The sequence below is a fragment of the Pleurodeles waltl genome, chromosome 5 (genome assembly GCF_031143425.1).
Source record: "Pleurodeles waltl isolate 20211129_DDA chromosome 5, aPleWal1.hap1.20221129, whole genome shotgun sequence".
Taxonomy (NCBI): Eukaryota; Metazoa; Chordata; class Amphibia; order Caudata; family Salamandridae; genus Pleurodeles; species Pleurodeles waltl.
Genome location: NC_090444.1, coordinates 558,218,615 through 558,236,512, shown reverse-complemented (window position 1 = coordinate 558,236,512; position 17,898 = coordinate 558,218,615).

Below are 17,898 nucleotides of genomic sequence, written 5' to 3'. Positions count from 1 at the left end.
TTCGGACTCCTGAAGGCCAGGTTCAGATGCCTCCATCTGACAGATGGATCCCTGTGCTACTTCCCTGAGAAGTTTTGCCAGATAGTTTTTGCATGCTGCATGTTGCACAACCTGGCCCTCAGATGACATGTGCCTTATCTGCATGAGGAGGAGATTGGAAATGCCCCTGTGGCAGCAGTGGACCCTGAGGACAGTGAAGATGAGGAGGCAAAGGATGAGGATGTGGACAACAAAGCATCAGTTATACGGCAGTACTTCCAATGACACACAGGTGAGACAGTGGAACTAAACATTCCTCTTATTATTTATCCTTTCAGTGTGGCTGTAGCATGGTGGCAGTCAGTTCCTTTGCATATCACCTGACTGCCTCCTCTGCATTCTCATTTTGCAGATGTTGGTGTTATTACTACTGTGTACTGATGTGATGACTACAGACAGTTATAGGTCATTATTTGAATGCTATCACAGAGTTCAGGTCTTTTGCACAAGATGTAATGGTTATCATAATTGCACATTTTCTTAACATAAAGCACTATTACTCAAGTTGTGTTCAAGGGTGTTTATTGTAGTAACATTTATAGAAGGAATAGTGCAATGGAGTGGGGTAATGGTAAAGGTAAGTCCAGGGTATTGGTCCAGTCTGTTTGTAGCAAAGGTCCAGTGTCCAAGGGGCCATAGGAAGGGGAGCATGGGTAGTTCAAAGTGTACAAGGTGACGGAGTGGGACACAAGGGAGATATTCAGGAGGGTCTCATTTCCTGGCAGTGGTCTTGGTCTTGGTAAGTGTTTCTGGCATCTGTCTGGGTCGCAGGGACCATTTGCGGGGTGGTTCACCTTCTGCAGGGGGAGGGGTGCTGGTGGCCTGTGGGTCCTGTGGCAGGATCTCCTGTCCACTAGCTGCAGCAGAAGTTGTGGGCTGTTCAGTTGACTGGCTAGTGGAAGGGGCCCGTTGGTTTGCTGTATATTCCCTAATTATGTTGGTCATGTCAGCCAGCACCACTGCTATGGAGATCATGGTGGTGGTGATGACCTGCAAATCTTTCCTGATCTCCTGATGGTGTACCTCCTGCAGCCGCTGGTTCTCCTGCATGATGTCAAGAATCTGGTCCATCTTGTCCTGGGATTGTTGGTAAGCCCCCAGGACATTAGTGAGTACCTCCAGGACAGCCAGGACCTTAAACCTGACCTCCCCCAGCACACAGCTGTCCTCTGAGTGTCCCTGTCCCCCTATGCCTGTGTCCCCTGAACGGTGTGCCTACTGCCACTGATCCCAGGACCCTGATTGTCTTGGCTGTGAGGTGTGGACTGGAGTCCATGTACAGGTGGGAACACTACTGATTGATGTGTCCTGGGGACAGAGGTGTGGGAACGTTGGGTGGGTGCTGTGGTGTTGGATCCTGAGGGGGAGGCTCTGTGGTGGACTGGGAGTGGGCTGGGGTAGCCGAATGACCAGTGGTCTCTGATGGGCCAGGAAGTTCATCCAAATCCAGGTGTCCAGAGTTACTGTCATCACTAGGGGCATCTTCTGTTGGGGGACTGGACAGCTGTGGCACCTCCTTGCCGCTAAGATTGGCTGCGGGATGTAATTGATGCATTATGTTTCATGTCTGTGACATATTGTACATCCCTAGCTGCCTCGATATTGCTGCTGTTGCCCTGCCACCTTTGTTTGTGTATGGTGATGTATTGTGGGATTGTTAGTTCTCCATGCTGTGCTTGCATAGGTGGTGGGTGTACATGCAGGGCTGGGAGGGCTGTGCATGCAGTGGATATGGCATGCAGGGCTTGGCATTGGGGTTAGTCATATGTGTAGGTGACTGTATGGGATGGAGTGGAGTGATGGGTGTCAGGGTGAGGGGGTGAGAGAGCATGCAGGTATGGGGGTGGGTGATAGTTTGTAAATATTGACTCACCAGTGTCCAGTCCTCCGTCAACTCCAGTGAGTCCCTCAGGATGCAGTATTGCCAAGACTTGCTCCTCCCATGCTGTGAGCTGTGAGGAAGGAGGTGGTGGTCCACCGCCAGTTCTCTGGATGGCGAGCTGGTGCCTTGCGCCATGGAACATACCTTCCCCTGTAGGTCGTTCCACCTCTTCCGGATGTCATCCCTTGTTCTTGGATGCTGTCCCACAGTGTTTGCTCGGTCCACAATTCTCCACCATAGCTCCATCTCCCTTGCAATGGATATTTGTTGTACCTGTGCTCCAAACAGCTGTGGCTCTACCATGACTATTTCCTCCACCATGACCCGTAACTCCTCATCTGTGAAACAGGAGTGCCTTTGTGGGGACATGGGTGTTGTGTGGTGTATGTTGTGCTGTGCGTGTTGAATAATGTGGTGGGGTGTGGGATGCATGATGGATGGTTGGGTGGTAGTGGTGTCTGTAGTTGTGTCTGTGATTTGCGTGTCAGTCTCATGGATATTTTTCATGTTCGTGAAGGGTTCTGGGTAATGTGGGTGTGTGTTTTATAGTGCTGTGGGTGGGTGGATGTGGTGTTTGTATTGGTGTCAGGTGTGTGTGTTTGGTATAGGCCAATGTTGTGTTGTTTTGTATTTGGGTGGCCATTCTGACCACCCCGTTGTGTACCACTTATGGTTTATCGCCGTTGAATGTCTGCGGTGGTGATTCGTGGGTCATAATGTGGAGGGCGTTGTTTTGTTGGTGTGATGGTGTGGGTGTTCGGACAGACTGCGTACCACTTACCTTTGATCTCGCAGATATGTGTTTGTAGCAGTATTCTGTTGGTTTAGTGTGTGTGTGTGAAAGAATATGGAGAGCGGATGTTCGCCTCTGTGATGGTATGTTGACTGCCGTCACCATGGTGGTAAGCGTGATTTACCGCCAATGCCATAATGACTACCTAAATCTCAGTAAAGCACTTAGAAACACAATAAATCCAGCAGGTCAAGATGTGAGACATTGACTTTGTGGTGTTACAATCACACCACAGGGCAACAGGTGCTGCAACCAAGTCGGGTGTCCTAGATATCGGGGACATAGCACTCATGACTCACGTTGTGGTGGGACTTTAGAAGTGCTGCAGTAGCATCGGGCCTGGGGCGTCAGTCGCAATTGTTGCATTCAGCAGGGACAACAGCTCTGGTGCAGGCAGCAGCGTGGAGTCAGTCAGCGACGCCAGTTACAAAGTTGCTCTGAAGTTGATGCACTTGGTTTCTTCTTGGTTACACCAGAACTCACTCCTAAGGGTGCAGGATCTGGATTTGGTACCACTTGGAGAGTCTGGACTCTCAGCAAAAGAGCCCAGATGCTGGCAGACGAAGTCTCTGATGTCACTGAGACTTCTAACAGGAAGCAAGTTCAGTTCAAGCCCTTGGGGAATTTTTTGGAAAATAGTATGTAGAAAGCTAAATCTAATCCTTTCACTCCCGGGACAGAGGCAACAAGCAGCAGGCCAGCACAGTAAAGCAGCAGGCAGAGTGGTGATCCCACCTATGGCATCTAGCTCATCTTCCTGGCAGAGTGTCCTCAATCCAGAAGTGTTCTCAAGTTGTGGTCTCAGAGGCCCAATACTTATACTCATTTCTGCCTTAGGCAAACTTGAAAGGAAAGTGTTTGTAGTGCACATGACCCTGCCTTTCCTGACCTGACTCCACACACACTCCAGGGGGTGGAGACTGTTTTGTGTAAGAAAGGCACAGCCCTATTCAGGTGAAAGTGTCAGCTCTTCTCACCATTCCAGCCCAGGGAAAACCCATAAGGATATGCAAAGCATACTGCAGTTCCCTATGTGTCACGGTCTAGAGCAAATTCACAAACAGCCCAACTGTCATCCTGAACCAGATGTGTATTTCACAACCAGGCAGAGGCACAGAATGGTTAATCAAGAATATGCCCACTTTCTAAAAGTGACAATTTCAAACTTACAATTTAAAAACCAACTTCACCAAAAGGTGTATTTTTAAATTGCGAGCTCAGAGACCCTATACTCCACATCCTTATCTGCTCCCAATGGGAAATTCCACTTAAAGGACATTTCAAGGCAATCCCAATGGTAACCTATCGGAGAGATAGGCCTTGCAATAGGGAAAATCGGATTTAGCAGTATTTCACTGTCAGGACACGTAAAACACACCAGTACATGTTCTACCTTTTAAATAGCACCCTGCCCATGTGACTGCCGTGGGCCTACCATAGGAGTGACTTAAATGTAGTAAAAGTAAAGGCAGATCGAACTGGCATGTAAAACTGCACACACAGACACTGCAGTGGCAGGTCTGAAACATATTTACAGGGTTACTCATGTTGGCGGCATAATCAGTGCTGCAGCCCTGCGAGTGGCATTTGATTTACAGGTCCTGTGCACACATAGTGCACTTTATTAGGGACTTACTGGTGAATCAAATATGCCAATTACCAATACAATTTAGAAAGACAGCACTTGCACTTTAGCACTGGTCAGCAGTGATAAAGTGCCCATAGTCCTAAAGGCAACAAAAACAGGTCAGAAAAGATAGAGGGAAGGCAGCAAAAAGCTTGGGGATGACCCTGAAAGAAGGGCCAGGTCCAACAGTATGGATGCCTGTCGAGGGCTTTTCAGGCCCATCTTCTCATGCCTGGTTGTCTTGGATGATTTTATTATTGTGGGCTGTGGCATTGTAGGCCCTTACCCACTAGAGCCCAAATCATAGATGGTCACTACTCTCCATGGCATGACTCCGCTGCCTCTCCCTTGCAGAAGTTGGTAATTTACAGATACGGATGAGTCCCCAGTGGCCTTGCTGTTGCTATGAGCCCATCACTGCTCAGAGATGCGATCAAGTCAGCATTCAAGTGGCTTTAAAGCATAGGAATTGCAGGCCCTGCAAGGAGCTCTCATCTAGCACGTCCACATTGTGCTATCGCCGGCCAAGCACCCTCATTCTATTTATTTGTTATTTATGTTTTAAAATATTTTTTATTTTGATTGTCTCCGTTTTCCTAATATCTCTTCAATGCTATGGCAAGATTAATTTGTGAGAACGGCTCCCTGTGAGCAACAATTTCTAGAAAACAGAAGCTAGCAGTCTGATTTTCCATTCTGACCAAACCCATTCTCTAAGTTGGCCAATGCTTGTTATATACTGTCATTGATAATATAGATTTGAAGCTCCTCCTAGGTGTAGCACAGACTAGTTTATTTGTCTCAGATAGCTGATAAATCGCACACAAATTTGGCCCGATTCACAAAGATTGTTCTTTGTTTTGGAATGTCTTATTTCAGGTTTGAATGGCACATACCCATTAAATTCCAGGTGTAAAATTTGCTTATTCCGTTTCGATCATTGTGTATTTGTTAATCCTGCCAAATTACTCACAGATAATGCTAATCGGTTCTCAAATTTAGACGTAATTCACAACTAAGGCAAGAGTGAGTTGTGAAAAAACGCTTTGTAAGCTAAGGTGAGAGAAACAAATATCAGCATTCTTGAGCCATTGTAAAGTTGGATTCATATATTGACCAGTCCATATTGCACATCTATTTTTGGTGATGTGTCATTCATTAATAAGGGCCTAAATCGCAAAGATGTTGTCAATCAATCACATGCACAGTATGTAAAGATTCTCTACTTCTAAGATGAAAACCTTTTTGCATTCTTGGACTTTTAGTTCCTGATTTTCCTTCAAGCATATAGGTATACATCTCCCCGCACACAAAAACCTATTACCTAAAATCAAGGACTGACTGCAGATGCCACTGGGACACTTTTTAGAATCCAAAATAGTATTTTCAAATGAAAATCAAAACCGTGAACTGTGAAATGAGTTCTTGGTTTTCCATTGTGACTCACAGATTTGCCCTCAGAGGGGAAGGAAATGGCATATTAGCCAGCCACATAAGAGGGCATCGTGGAACAGCTGAAAGTGATAGATCCTATGAAGGTATTAGAGTCAATAGTTTAACGTAAAGCAAGAGTTTCTCAGTCATTGCAAAAATATCATATGATCGAGACAGATGTGATGAAGCTCATAAGATTGTACCACGTTTTGTATTAAATATGTTTTTTACAAAAACAAACAGTTCCTCAGACAGAACTAAATACTGGTCTCAGCAAGGCAACGCAGTTTATGTGCCACAAACATGGAGACAGCAACATTATGCTTTTTGATATTGGGCATCTGCACTCTAAGACTTTTGGGAGTGTAGTTGTCTTTCTTAACATCGAGATGCTATTATTGCAGATTTGGTTTCCTTCTTAATCTGATCACACATTCCAACATGTTTTTAGATGAGTGGTAGCTGTTAATAAGCAAAAAGGAATGTTAGAAAATGGGTCATTAGTTATGTGGCCTGCACAAGTATTGGGTCCACATTTGTCCTCCACTGGCAACCAAACACCCCATTGTACCACTTGAGTCTCACAAGGTAACAAAGCGAAGCAGAGCAGTCCAAGGCATATTCAAGGAAGGTGGTGTAGGCTAGCAATCCCCATTCACAGATACACAGCAATAGCACACAATAAATGATTGTCCAGTCTGTGCTTTCTCTTTTGAAAAGGAATAAGTACATTTAGTACACTCACACTACTAAATAGTAATCAGCAATTTACCCATATACATAGTGGCATTGTGTAATCACTCTTGCCCCTCCCAAAGGGAAATCTAGGTCAATGATCATATGTTAAAACCTTTATTTGTGTTAAAATGCCATGATGGACTATCAATTTGAAGGAACACACTTAACATTGTCAATAAAATATGCACACTTGGCAGATGAATGATTGTTGTTAGAAATGGTGTCTGTGGTTGGGAGTCAGTGTGCACTCTGTCCAAACAGGGACCCTCACTGTAGCCAGGCTAAGGGAGATACATTCCTAAGACAATCCCTGCTCACCCCCTTGGTAGCTTGGCACAAGCAGTCAGGCTTATCCCAAGGGCATTGTGCAAAGTATTTATACCAACACACAGTAATACAGTGAAAACACTACAAAAGGGATACACTAGTTTAGAAAAATAGCTAATATGTATCCAAATCAAACAAGACCAAAACGACAACAATCCAACAAATACAAGCATGGTTATGAATTTTTTAAGTAAAAAGACTCTTACTCCATAGAAATCAATGGATGGGTTGTTTTTACACAAAGTACCTGGTTTGCGGCAAAAATAAAGGCGTACGGGTGAGTGTGCGTTGGAAAAGTCAGCGACTCATCGATTTCTTACTCGCAAGTGAGGCAGTGCATTGTTTCTTCTCCGGTCAGGTAGGCAATGTGTCATTTTTCTCTCCTGCAGAAGAGCGATGCGTCAATTTCTGGACCAGCAACCTCGGTTCCGCGCAGGTTCATGGTGATTTTTACGCCCAGCAACGATGCGTGCGAAATTCCAGTGCATGATAGCGAAGAGCCATACTGTGTGGGTGATGCATCAATTTTGGCAGCCACCAGAAGGTGTTGCATCGATTTCCCAGCCACGATACAGGTGATGCATCAATTTTTCAGCCGCGAAGCAGGTGCTGCATCCATTTTTCTCCCGCACAGCTACTGTGCACAAATTTCAGTCTGGGTTTGATCAGCTTCTCCTTTCGAGGGTCCAGGCACTGGAGTAGGCACCACTTGGCAGGGTAGGATCAAGAGAGTCCAGGTGCTGGCAGAGGACATCTTTGATGGTCCTAAGACTTTCAAACAGGGGGCAAACTCAGTCTAAGCCCTTGGAGACAATTCACAAGCAGGAAAACACAGCAAAGTCCAGTCTTTGTCCTCTCAAAGGCAGAAGCAGCAACTGCAGGGCAACCCAGCAAAGTTCACTTACAGGCAAAGGGGCAGTACTCCTCTTCCAGCTCTTCAGTTCTTCTCCTTGGCAGAGGTTCCTCTTGATCCAGAAGTTTTCTAAAATTCTGGAACTTTGTGTCTACTACTCATTTTCCTTTCTGCCTTTGAAGTAGGCAAACTTCAAAGGAAACTCTCTGTTGTTAACAAGATCCTGCCTTGCCCTGGCCTGGCCCCATGCACACACCAGGGGGTTGGAGAGTTTGTGTGAGGACAGGGACAGCCCTTTCAGGTGTAAGTTTTAGCTCCTCCCTCCCCACTCTAGCCCAGAAGACTCATCATGACATGCAGGTTACACCCCAGCTCCCTTTGTGTCACTGTCCAGAGGGAATTCACAAACAGCCCAACTGTCAGTTTGACCAAGACGTGGATTCCACAGTAGGCAGAGGCACAGAATTGTTAAGCAAAAGATTGCCCACTCTCTAAAAAGGGCATCTTCAAACTGACAATCTAAATATGAACTTTACCAAAAGGTGAATTTTTAAACTGTGAGCTCAGAGACCCCAAACTTCAAATCTCAGTCTGCTCCCCTTGGAAACTGCACTTAAAAGATATTTAAAGGCAGTCCGTACGTTAACCTATGAGAGGGATAGGCCTTGCAACAGTGAAAAACAAATTTGGCAATATTTCACTGTCAGGACATGTAAAACATATGAGAACATGTCATACCTTTAACATACACTACACCCTGCTCATGGGTCCACCTAGGGAGTCCTGTAGGGGTGCTTTACATGTACCAAATGTGAAGTTTTGGGCCTGGCAGGTGGGTACACTTGCCAGGTTGAACTGGAAGTTTAAAACTGCACACAAAGACACTGCAGTGACAGGTCTGAGCCATGTTTACAGGACTACTCATGTGGGTGGCACAATCAGTGCTGAAGGCCCACTGGTAGAATTTGATTTACAGGCCCTGGGCACCTGTAGTGCACTTTACTGGGGGCTTAGTAGTACATCAAATATGCCAATCAGGGATAACCAATCATAAGCACAACTTACACAGGAAACACTTGCACTTTAGCACTGGTCAGCAGTGATAAAGTGCTCAGAGTACCAAACACCAGCAAAAACAAAGTCTATCACACAGTCAGAACATAGGAAGCAGAAGCAAAAAGGGGAGACTACGCCAAGGATGGCAAGTCAAACAATTGTCAATTTAATTTCTTCATCAAGATATTCACAAATGGAAGGGTCTAAGCATGTCTGTGTGATTGGTGAATGCAACATAACTTTGAGTTTGAATAACTCGATACAAATATCACATTTATATTATCAACCAGTATAGTATATATTCTTTCACCCCTAGGGGGTGCTTGCAGCAGACTCTTTTAATACCATTCAGCATAACATACTGTGTTTTTATTACACAAATGTGCAAATACCACCTTTTTCCCCTAGAGAGTGTCTACCAACATGAAAACACACATTGAACCACTGCAGACCACAAAGACTGCAGCCATAGTATTTTCCACTAGAGGGAACTGCATTCCAAGCTCTAAAGCAAAATCTCCAGCCTGGGGAGTTTTTGAAAATCCTTAAACACCCTTCAGGGGTTATCATTTTAGTATCCCACCCAACTTAGGGCCGGGACTCTGCGCAGGATATCTTAAGTGGGGATAAGAATGTCCAGCAGGGCTGCACCTCTGGCCTATACTGATGTGCCACATCATCTCTCCGCTCCTCTCCCAACATCCTAGCACAGTCTTCTGGGATAGATCAAAATGGTGTCACCCAGGAATCACTTGCAACTTGTGCTCTGGGGGTCTCAACTCCTCCTCCAAGCTGACATCACTGCCAGGGCCTTCCCAGAAAATCTTCAAAGGACCCACCCTCCTGGTTTGGCTCCGGAGGTCTGAACTCCCTCCTTTATTTAGTGGCCTGGAGCAGGCAGTCTTCCTGATAATGGTGGGCAGTAAACTCCGCTCTGCTGGCGGACTTGTCAGAGGTTTGCAACTCCAAGATCCGCTTGAAGTACAGAGTTTGGCTAAACCTTTGTCGCATGGCAGAGTTTACTGGTGCTCACAACAATGGGCTTCAGGTGATGTGCTGATGAGCTTAGTAATGGGAAGCTAAGGAAAGAATTGTGGGTCAATATGAGTGGTTCGAGGTTTTTCCCTTACTTACATTTGAGCTGCTGTACTTCTCCGAATGTCTGGCATTTCTACGGGCTTTTGGTCTTGGACTTGCAGCAAATGGTGTGTTGTTTACTGCTGAGCCAATCAAAAGGGGACCATGGAGTTAAACTTCAAAATAGACTGTGTCAGTGCATCTCAGAGGCAGAGCCAGACGGAGCCTGTGTGGAGTTCAGCATACAAGCACTCTAGGGATAATTCATGCTACTTTGGGGTTATCTCCTGGCTCCTAGTTGTAGGCTGGAGACTCAGTCCCCTTCTTTGCCAGTGCTAATCCCTGACTTTACTAGAAGATGCAGACTTGGTACGAGCTGCAACATATTGAATACAAACAAAGAAGGGCTAATATGTTGGGAGTGTTTAGAGAAAAGTTGGTCCTGTGTACGGTACTCCGCTCGAGCGGGTTGACTATACAAGCCTGGACCACTGAAGCTTATCGCTATCCCGATGGGGCCCATCCTTTAATTCAAGGCGGTTGACTATACAAGCCTGGTCCACTGATGCTTCTCGCTATCCAGATGGGGCCCATCCATTAATACAAGGAGGGTTTTTGTGGTACGAAGAAATCCCGTATTGGGTTATAACATGTGGATTAGGTATGTTTTTTGGTCCTGACGAATCGCACCGATCTTAACAGACATTTTTTGCGAGAAACATGTTGACCCCGATGATAGAAGTACAGTTAGTTCTGTACTCTAACTCTCCACATTCCCCCAATTCAGGGACTGACAGTTTTTTTGTTTCTGAGGGTGGACTAGACATCACTTCTAATCCTTGCCCACACTCTGTTTCTTAATCATGACAGGGGTCTGGGTTGATTAAATACGATATTTCCAGACCTCTAGCCATTTTTATTTTCACATACCCATATACCAATCCCACATACTAGCACTCAGCTACCGGCATTCTTTACACTTAAAAGATCTCTGGCAAAGAGCCCCCACAAGGGGCCCGTCAGGCATTGCAGTGCCGGCCTGACGAGGAGCAAAAGCCCGATGATGAAGCATGTCTCCATTTGGTGAGTGAGGGCTCTTGTTCTAATAAGAGCAGACTCATGGACTCTATTACTTACTGTATACATTTGTACTAGTCTATGGGCTGGAACTGTGTACTTTTGGGTTTTTGGTATATCGAGCTGCAACATAGCCATAGAAAAATAACCACGTCGTTGTGTGCTTTTTTCCAAAAATTTGATTTTCTTTGATTTTGGAGATTTGAATCGACCCTCCTCCAAAAATTGCATTGGCAGATGAGAGTTTCACAGGGTAGGCTTCAGGGACATGGGGATTTCCTTGAGAGGTCTGAGATGCAGCCAGGAGAGGTGCAGCACACACCCCTTTGCAACAATGAGATATCCCGTTCCACGGAAGGCCTCGAGGGCAGCGATCACACTGTCCACGGGGCTGTATAAAACCCAGCATATCATCTGTTCTTGCATCCCACCAACACAATGACAGAAGTACTGGCCCAGCCTGACTGTAAGTGAACCTGAACTCTGTGTGTGAGCGTGTGGGGCACTGCGTGGGGACCAATGGGCTCCCTACACCGGTGCCAGGCTGTGGGGCTGGATCTGCAACAAGCTGTCACAACAGAACTAAGAAGATGACTTTTCACCTTTACCTTCTTGGTAGACTATGACCCTTTAGGGGCTTTTGTGATGCTGTTTAGGGACACTGTTTATGGGTGTAACATGTTGGCAACGCAGATTGGCCATGTTCATTCTGTTCAAAATGTAAAACAACTCGCAGCATCTGGAATAGTCAAATAGGAAATTGACTCACAATGTTTTCCTTTTTGTATTCTTAGCACACTGAGGGGGTCATTCCGACCCTGGCGGTCGGTGTTAAAGTGGCGGCCAACCCGCCAACAGGCAGGCAGTAAAAAAAATGGAATTCTGACCCTGGCGGGAACCGCCAACACAGCCCGCCACTTTAACACTCCGACCGCCACGGCGGGGCAAACAAACAGCGCGGCGGTCACCACCAACAGACAGGCGGCAGACAATGTACCGCCCACCCTATCACGACCCACCAATCCGCCACCTTTTCCGGGGCGGGAGCCCCGCCGATAAAAACACGGCGGAAACAGACCACGAACGGGAAAACGCTCACCTCTATACACTCCACGAGGAATCTGGGCAGCATGGAACCCAAATTAAACATCCTACCAGCGATTGTCTACCTGCTCCTCTACCAGGAGCACGAACGCCGCCACAGGAGACAACGGTGAGTACTGCACCTACGACACAGGGGAGGGGGGAGGAGAAAATATTACGGGCACACACATACGCAACACCCTCTCCCCCCCCCCAAATCCCCACACACCAATGCAGAGCAACAAGTCAGATTTACACCCCCCAAACCCCTGGAATAATTCAAAGACAAAATAAAATGATCATTAAAATAGAAGTATATTAAAGCATATTTGAACTTAAGTGAAATATGAGATTTTTAAAACAAATAAATCACAACATGAACAATGTATACATAGTCCAAAAGTCCGGCACATATTGGCTACATGCCATTGTTCGTGGGCCAATGTGCATAAACACATGGGCAAAGCCCACACACGAGACCCGATTCCATTGGAGAGAACACTGCTGGGGCATCAGATAATAAAACCACAGGCACCTCAGGGGGAAGGGAAGGGGGGGCACCTCAGCCACATGAGTCCACGACGCCAGATCCACGAGGGGCCTCCATGCCCACTGTACCATCCTGGGGAGTGCAAAGCCACAGTCTCACAAGTCTTTTCAGTGGGTGGATTGCCCACTGTACCATCCTGGGGAGTGCAAAACCACAGTCTCACAAGTCTCTACAGTGGGTGGATTGCCCACTGTACCATCCTGGGGAGTGCAAAGCCACAGTCTCACAAGTCTTTTCAGTGGGTGGATTGCCCACTGTACCATCCTGGGGAGTGCAAAGCCACAGTCTCACAAGTCTCTACAGTGGGTGGATTGCCCACTGTACCATCCTGGGGAGTGAAAAGCCACAGTCTCACAAGTCTTTTCAGTGGGTGGATTGCCCACTGTACCATCCTGGGGAGTGCAAAGCCACAGTCTCACAAGTCTCTACAGTGGGTGGATTGCCCACTGTACCATCCTGGGGAGTGCAAAGCCACAGTCCATCTGGTGGATTACAGACTCCACTGGTTATGGAGGAGGCATGGTGCCCAGAGTGCTTCGTGAAGCCCTGCCCGACACAGATCCGGGCCTGCCAATGGGCCAGCGGTGCTTGAGATGAAGGGCCCAGCGGAGCGGTGCTTGAGATGAAGGGCCCAGCGGAGCGGTGCCTGACAGGAGGGGCCCAGCGGAGCGGTGCAGAGACGGCGGGGCCCAGCGGAGCAGTGCTTGACAGGAAGGGCCCAGTGGAGCGGTGCTTGAGATGAAGGGCCCAGCGGAGCAGTGCTTGAGATGAAGGGCCCAGCGGAGCGGTGCTTGAGATGAAGGGCCCAGCGGAGCGGTGCCTGACAGGAGGGGCCCAGTGGAGCAGTGCAGAGACGGCGGGGCACAGCGGAGCGGTGCTTGACAGGAAGGGCCCAGCGGAGCGGTGCTTGAGATGAAGGGCCCAGCGGAGTGGTGCAGAGACGGCGGGGCCCAGCGGAGCGGTGCTTGACAGGAAGGGCACAGCGGAGCGGTGCTTGACAGGAAGGGCCCAGCGGAGCGGTGCAGAGACGGCGGGGCCCAGCGGAGCGGTGCTTGACAGGAAGGGCCCAGCAGAGCGGTGCTTGACAGGAAGGGCCCAGCGGAGCGGTGCAGAGACGGCGGGGCCCACCGGAGTGGTGCTTGAGATGAAGGGCCCAGCAGAGCGGTGCTTGAGATGAAGGGCCCAGCGGAGCGGTGCTTGACAGGAAGGGCCCAGCGGAGCGGTGCAGAGACGGCGGAGCCCAGCGGAGCGGTGCTTGAGATGAAGGGCCCAACGGAGCGGTGCTTGAGATGAAGGGCCCAGCGGAGCGGTGCCTGACAGGAAGGGCCCAGCGGAGCGGTGCAGAGACGGCGGGGCCCAGCGGAGCGGTGCTTGAGATGAAGGGCCTAGCGGAGCGGTGCTTGAGATGAAGGTCCCAGCGGAGCGGTGCCTGACAGGAGGGGGCCAGCAGAGCGGTGCAGAGACGGCGGGGCCCAGAGGAGCGGTGCTTGAGATGAAGGGCCCAGCGGAGCGGTGCTTGATATGAAGGGCCCAGCGGAGCGGTGCCTGACAGGAGGGGCCCAGCGAAGCGGTGCAGAGGCGGCGGGGCCCAGCGGTGCGGTGCTTGAGATGAAGGGCCCAGCGGAGCGGTGCTTGAGATGAAGGGCCCAGCGGAGCGGTGCAGAGACGGCGGGGCCCAGCGGAGCGGTGCTTGAGATGAAGGGCCCAGCGGAGCGGTGCTTGAGATGAAGGGCCCAGCGGAGTGGTGCCTGACAGGAGGGGCCCAGCGGAGCGGTGCAGAGACGGTGGGGCCCAGCGGAGCGGTGCTTGAGATGAAGGGCCCAGCGGAGCGGTGCTTGAGATGAAGGGCCCAGCGGAGCGGTGCAGAGACGGCGGGGCCCAGCGGAGCGGTGCTTGAGATGAAGGGCCCAGCGGAGCGGTGCAGAGACGGCGGGCCCAGCGGAGCGGTGCTTGAGATGAAGGGCGCAGCGGAGCGGTGCCTGACAGGAGGGGCCCAGCGGAGCGGTGCAGAGACGACGGGGCCCAGCGGAGCGGGGCTTGAGATGAAGGGCCCAGCGGAGCGGTGCTTGAGATGAAGGGCCCAGCGGAGCGGTGCAGAGACGGCGGGGCCCAGCGGAGCGGTGTTTGACAGGAAGGGCCCAGCGGAGCGGTGCTTGAGATGAAGGGCCCAGCAGAGCGGTGCAGAGACGGCGGGGCCCTGTTCAGCGGTGCTTGAGATGAAGGGCCCAGCGGAGCGGTGCCTGACAGGAGGGGCCCAGCGGAGCGGTGCAGAGACGGCGGGGCCCAGCGGAGCGGTGCTTGATATGAAGGGCCCAGCGGAGCGGTGCTTGAGATGAAGGTCCCAGCGGAGCGGTGCCTGACTGGAGGGGCCCAGCAGAGCGGTGCAGAGATGGCGGGGCCCAGCGGAGCGGTGCTTGAGATGAAGGGCCCAGCAGAGTGGTGCTTGAGATGAAGGGCCCAGCGGAGCGGTGCCTGACAGGAGGGGCCCAGCGAAGCGGTGCAGAGACGTCGGGGTCCAGCGGAGCGGTGCTTGAGATGAAGGGCCCAGCGGAGCGGTGCTTGAGATGAAGGGCCCACCGGCGCGTGCAGAGACGGCGGGGCCCAGCGGTGCGGTGCTTGAGATGAAGGGCCCAGCGGAGCGGTGCTTGAGATGAAGGGCCCAGCGGAGCGGTGCTTGAGATGAAGGGCCCAGCGGAGCGGTGCTTGAGATGAAGGGCCCAGCGGAGCGGTGCCTGACAGGAGGGGCCCAGCGGAGCGGTGCAGAGACGGCGGGGCCCAGCGGAGCGGTGCTTGAGATGAAGGGCCCAGCGGAGCGGTGCTTGAGATGAAGGGCCCAGCGGAGCGGTGCAGAGATGGCGGGGCCCAGCGGAGCGGTGCTTGAGATGAAGGGCCCAGCGGAGCGGTGCTTGAGATGAAGGGCCCAGCGGAGCGGTGCAGAGACGGCGGGGCCCAGCGGAGCGGTGCTTGAGATGAAGGGCGCAGCGGAGCGGTGCCTGACAGGAGGGGCCCAGCGGAGCGGTGCAGAGACGACGGGGCCCAGCGGAGCGGGGCTTGAGATGAAGGGCCCAGCGGAGCGGTGCTTGAGATGAAGGGCCCAGCGGAGCGGTGCAGAGACGGCGGGGCCCAGCGGAGCGGTGCTTGACAGGAAGGGCCCAGCGGAGCGGTGCTTGAGATGAAGGGCCCAGCAGAGCGGTGCAGAGACGGCGGGGCCCTGTTCAGCGGTGCTTGAGATGAAGGGCCCAGCGGAGCGGTGCTTGAGATGAAGGGCCCAGCGGAGCGGTGCAGAGACGGCGGGGCCCAGCGGAGCGGTGCTTGACAGGAAGGGCCCAGCGGAGCGGTGCTTGAGATGAAGGACCCAGCGGAGCGGTGCAGAGGCGGCGGTGCCCAGCGGAGCGGTGCTTGACAGGAAGGGCCCAGCGGAGCGGTGCTTGACAGGAAGGGCCCAGCGGAGCGGTGCAGAGACGGCGGGGCCCAGCGGAGCGGTGCTTGACAGGAAGGGCCCAGCGGAGCGGTGCTTGACAGGAAGGGCCCAGCGGAGCGGTGCAGAGACGGCAGGGCCCAGCGGAACGGTGCTTGAGATGAAGGGCCCAGCGGAGCGGTGCTTGAGATGAAGGGCCCAGCGGAGCGGTGCAGAGACGGCGGGGCCCAGCGGAGCGGTGCTTGACAGGAAGGGCCCAGCGGAGCGGTGCTTGAGATGAAGGGCCCAGCGGAGCGGTTCAGAGGCGGCGGGGCCCAGCGGAGTGGTGCTTGACAGGAAGGGCCCAGCGGAGTGGTGCAGAGACGGCGGGGCCCAGCGGAGCGGTGCTTGACAGGAAGGGCCCAGCAGAGCGGTGCTTGACAGGAAGGGCCCAGCGGAGCAGTGCAGAGACGGCGGGGCCCAGCGGAGCGGTGCTTGAGATGAAGGGCCCAGCGGAGCGGTGCTTGAGATGAAGGGCCCAGCGGAGCGGTGCTTGACAGGAAGGGCCCAGCAGAGCGGTGCAGAGACGGCGGGGCCCAGCGGAGCGGTGCTTGAGATGAAGGGCCCAGCGGAGCGGTGCCTGACAGGAGGGGCCCAGCGGAGCGGTGCAGAGACGGCGGGGCCCAGCGGAGCGGTGCTTGCGATGAAGGGCCCAGCGGAGCGGTGCTTGAGATGAAGTGCCCAGCGGAGCGGTGCCTGACAGGAGGGGCCCAGCGGAGCGGTGCAGAGACGGCGGGGCCCAGCAGAGCGGTGCTTGAGATGAAGGGCCAAGCGGAGCGGTGCTTGAGATGAAGGGCCCAGCGGAGCGGTGCAGAGACGGCGGGGCCCAGCGGTGCGGTGCTTGAGATGAAGGGCCCAGCGGAGCGGTGCTTGAGATGAAGGGCCCAGCGGAGCGGTGCTTGAGATGAAGGGCCCAGCGGAGCGGTGCCTGACAGGAGGGGCCCAGCGGAGCGGTGCAGAGACGGCGGGGCCCAGCGGAGCGGTGCTTGAGATGAAGGGCCCAGCGGAGCGGTGCTTGAGATGAAGGGCCCAGCGGAGCGGTGCTTGAGATGAAGGGCCCAGCGGAGCGGTGCTTGAGATGAAGGGCCCACCGGCGCGTGCAGAGACGGCGGGGCCCAGCGGTGCGGTGCTTGAGATGAAGGGCCCAGCGGAGCGGTGCTTGAGATGAAGGGCCCAGCGGAGCGGTGCTTGAGATGAAGGGCCCAGCGGAGCGGTGCTTGAGATGAAGGGCCCAGCGGAGCGGTGCCTGACAGGAGGGGCCCAGCGGAGCGGTGCAGAGACGGCGGGGCCCAGCGGAGCGGTGCTTGAGATGAAGGGCCCAGCGGAGCGGTGCTTGAGATGAAGGGCCCAGCGGAGCGGTGCAGAGATGGCGGGGCCCAGCGGAGCGGTGCTTGAGATGAAGGGCCCAGCGGAGCGGTGCTTGAGATGAAGGGCCCAGCGGAGCGGTGCAGAGACGGCGGGGCCCAGCGGAGCGGTGCTTGAGATGAAGGGCGCAGCGGAGCGGTGCCTGACAGGAGGGGCCCAGCGGAGCGGTGCAGAGACGACGGGGCCCAGCGGAGCGGGGCTTGAGATGAAGGGCCCAGCGGAGCGGTGCTTGAGATGAAGGGCCCAGCGGAGCGGTGCAGAGACGGCGGGGCCCAGCGGAGCGGTGCTTGACAGGAAGGGCCCAGCGGAGCGGTGCTTGAGATGAAGGGCCCAGCAGAGCGGTGCAGAGACGGCGGGGCCCTGTTCAGCGGTGCTTGAGATGAAGGGCCCAGCGGAGCGGTGCTTGAGATGAAGGGCCCAGCGGAGCGGTGCAGAGACGGCGGGGCCCAGCGGAGCGGTGCTTGACAGGAAGGGCCCAGCGGAGCGGTGCTTGAGATGAAGGACCCAGCGGAGCGGTGCAGAGGCGGCGGTGCCCAGCGG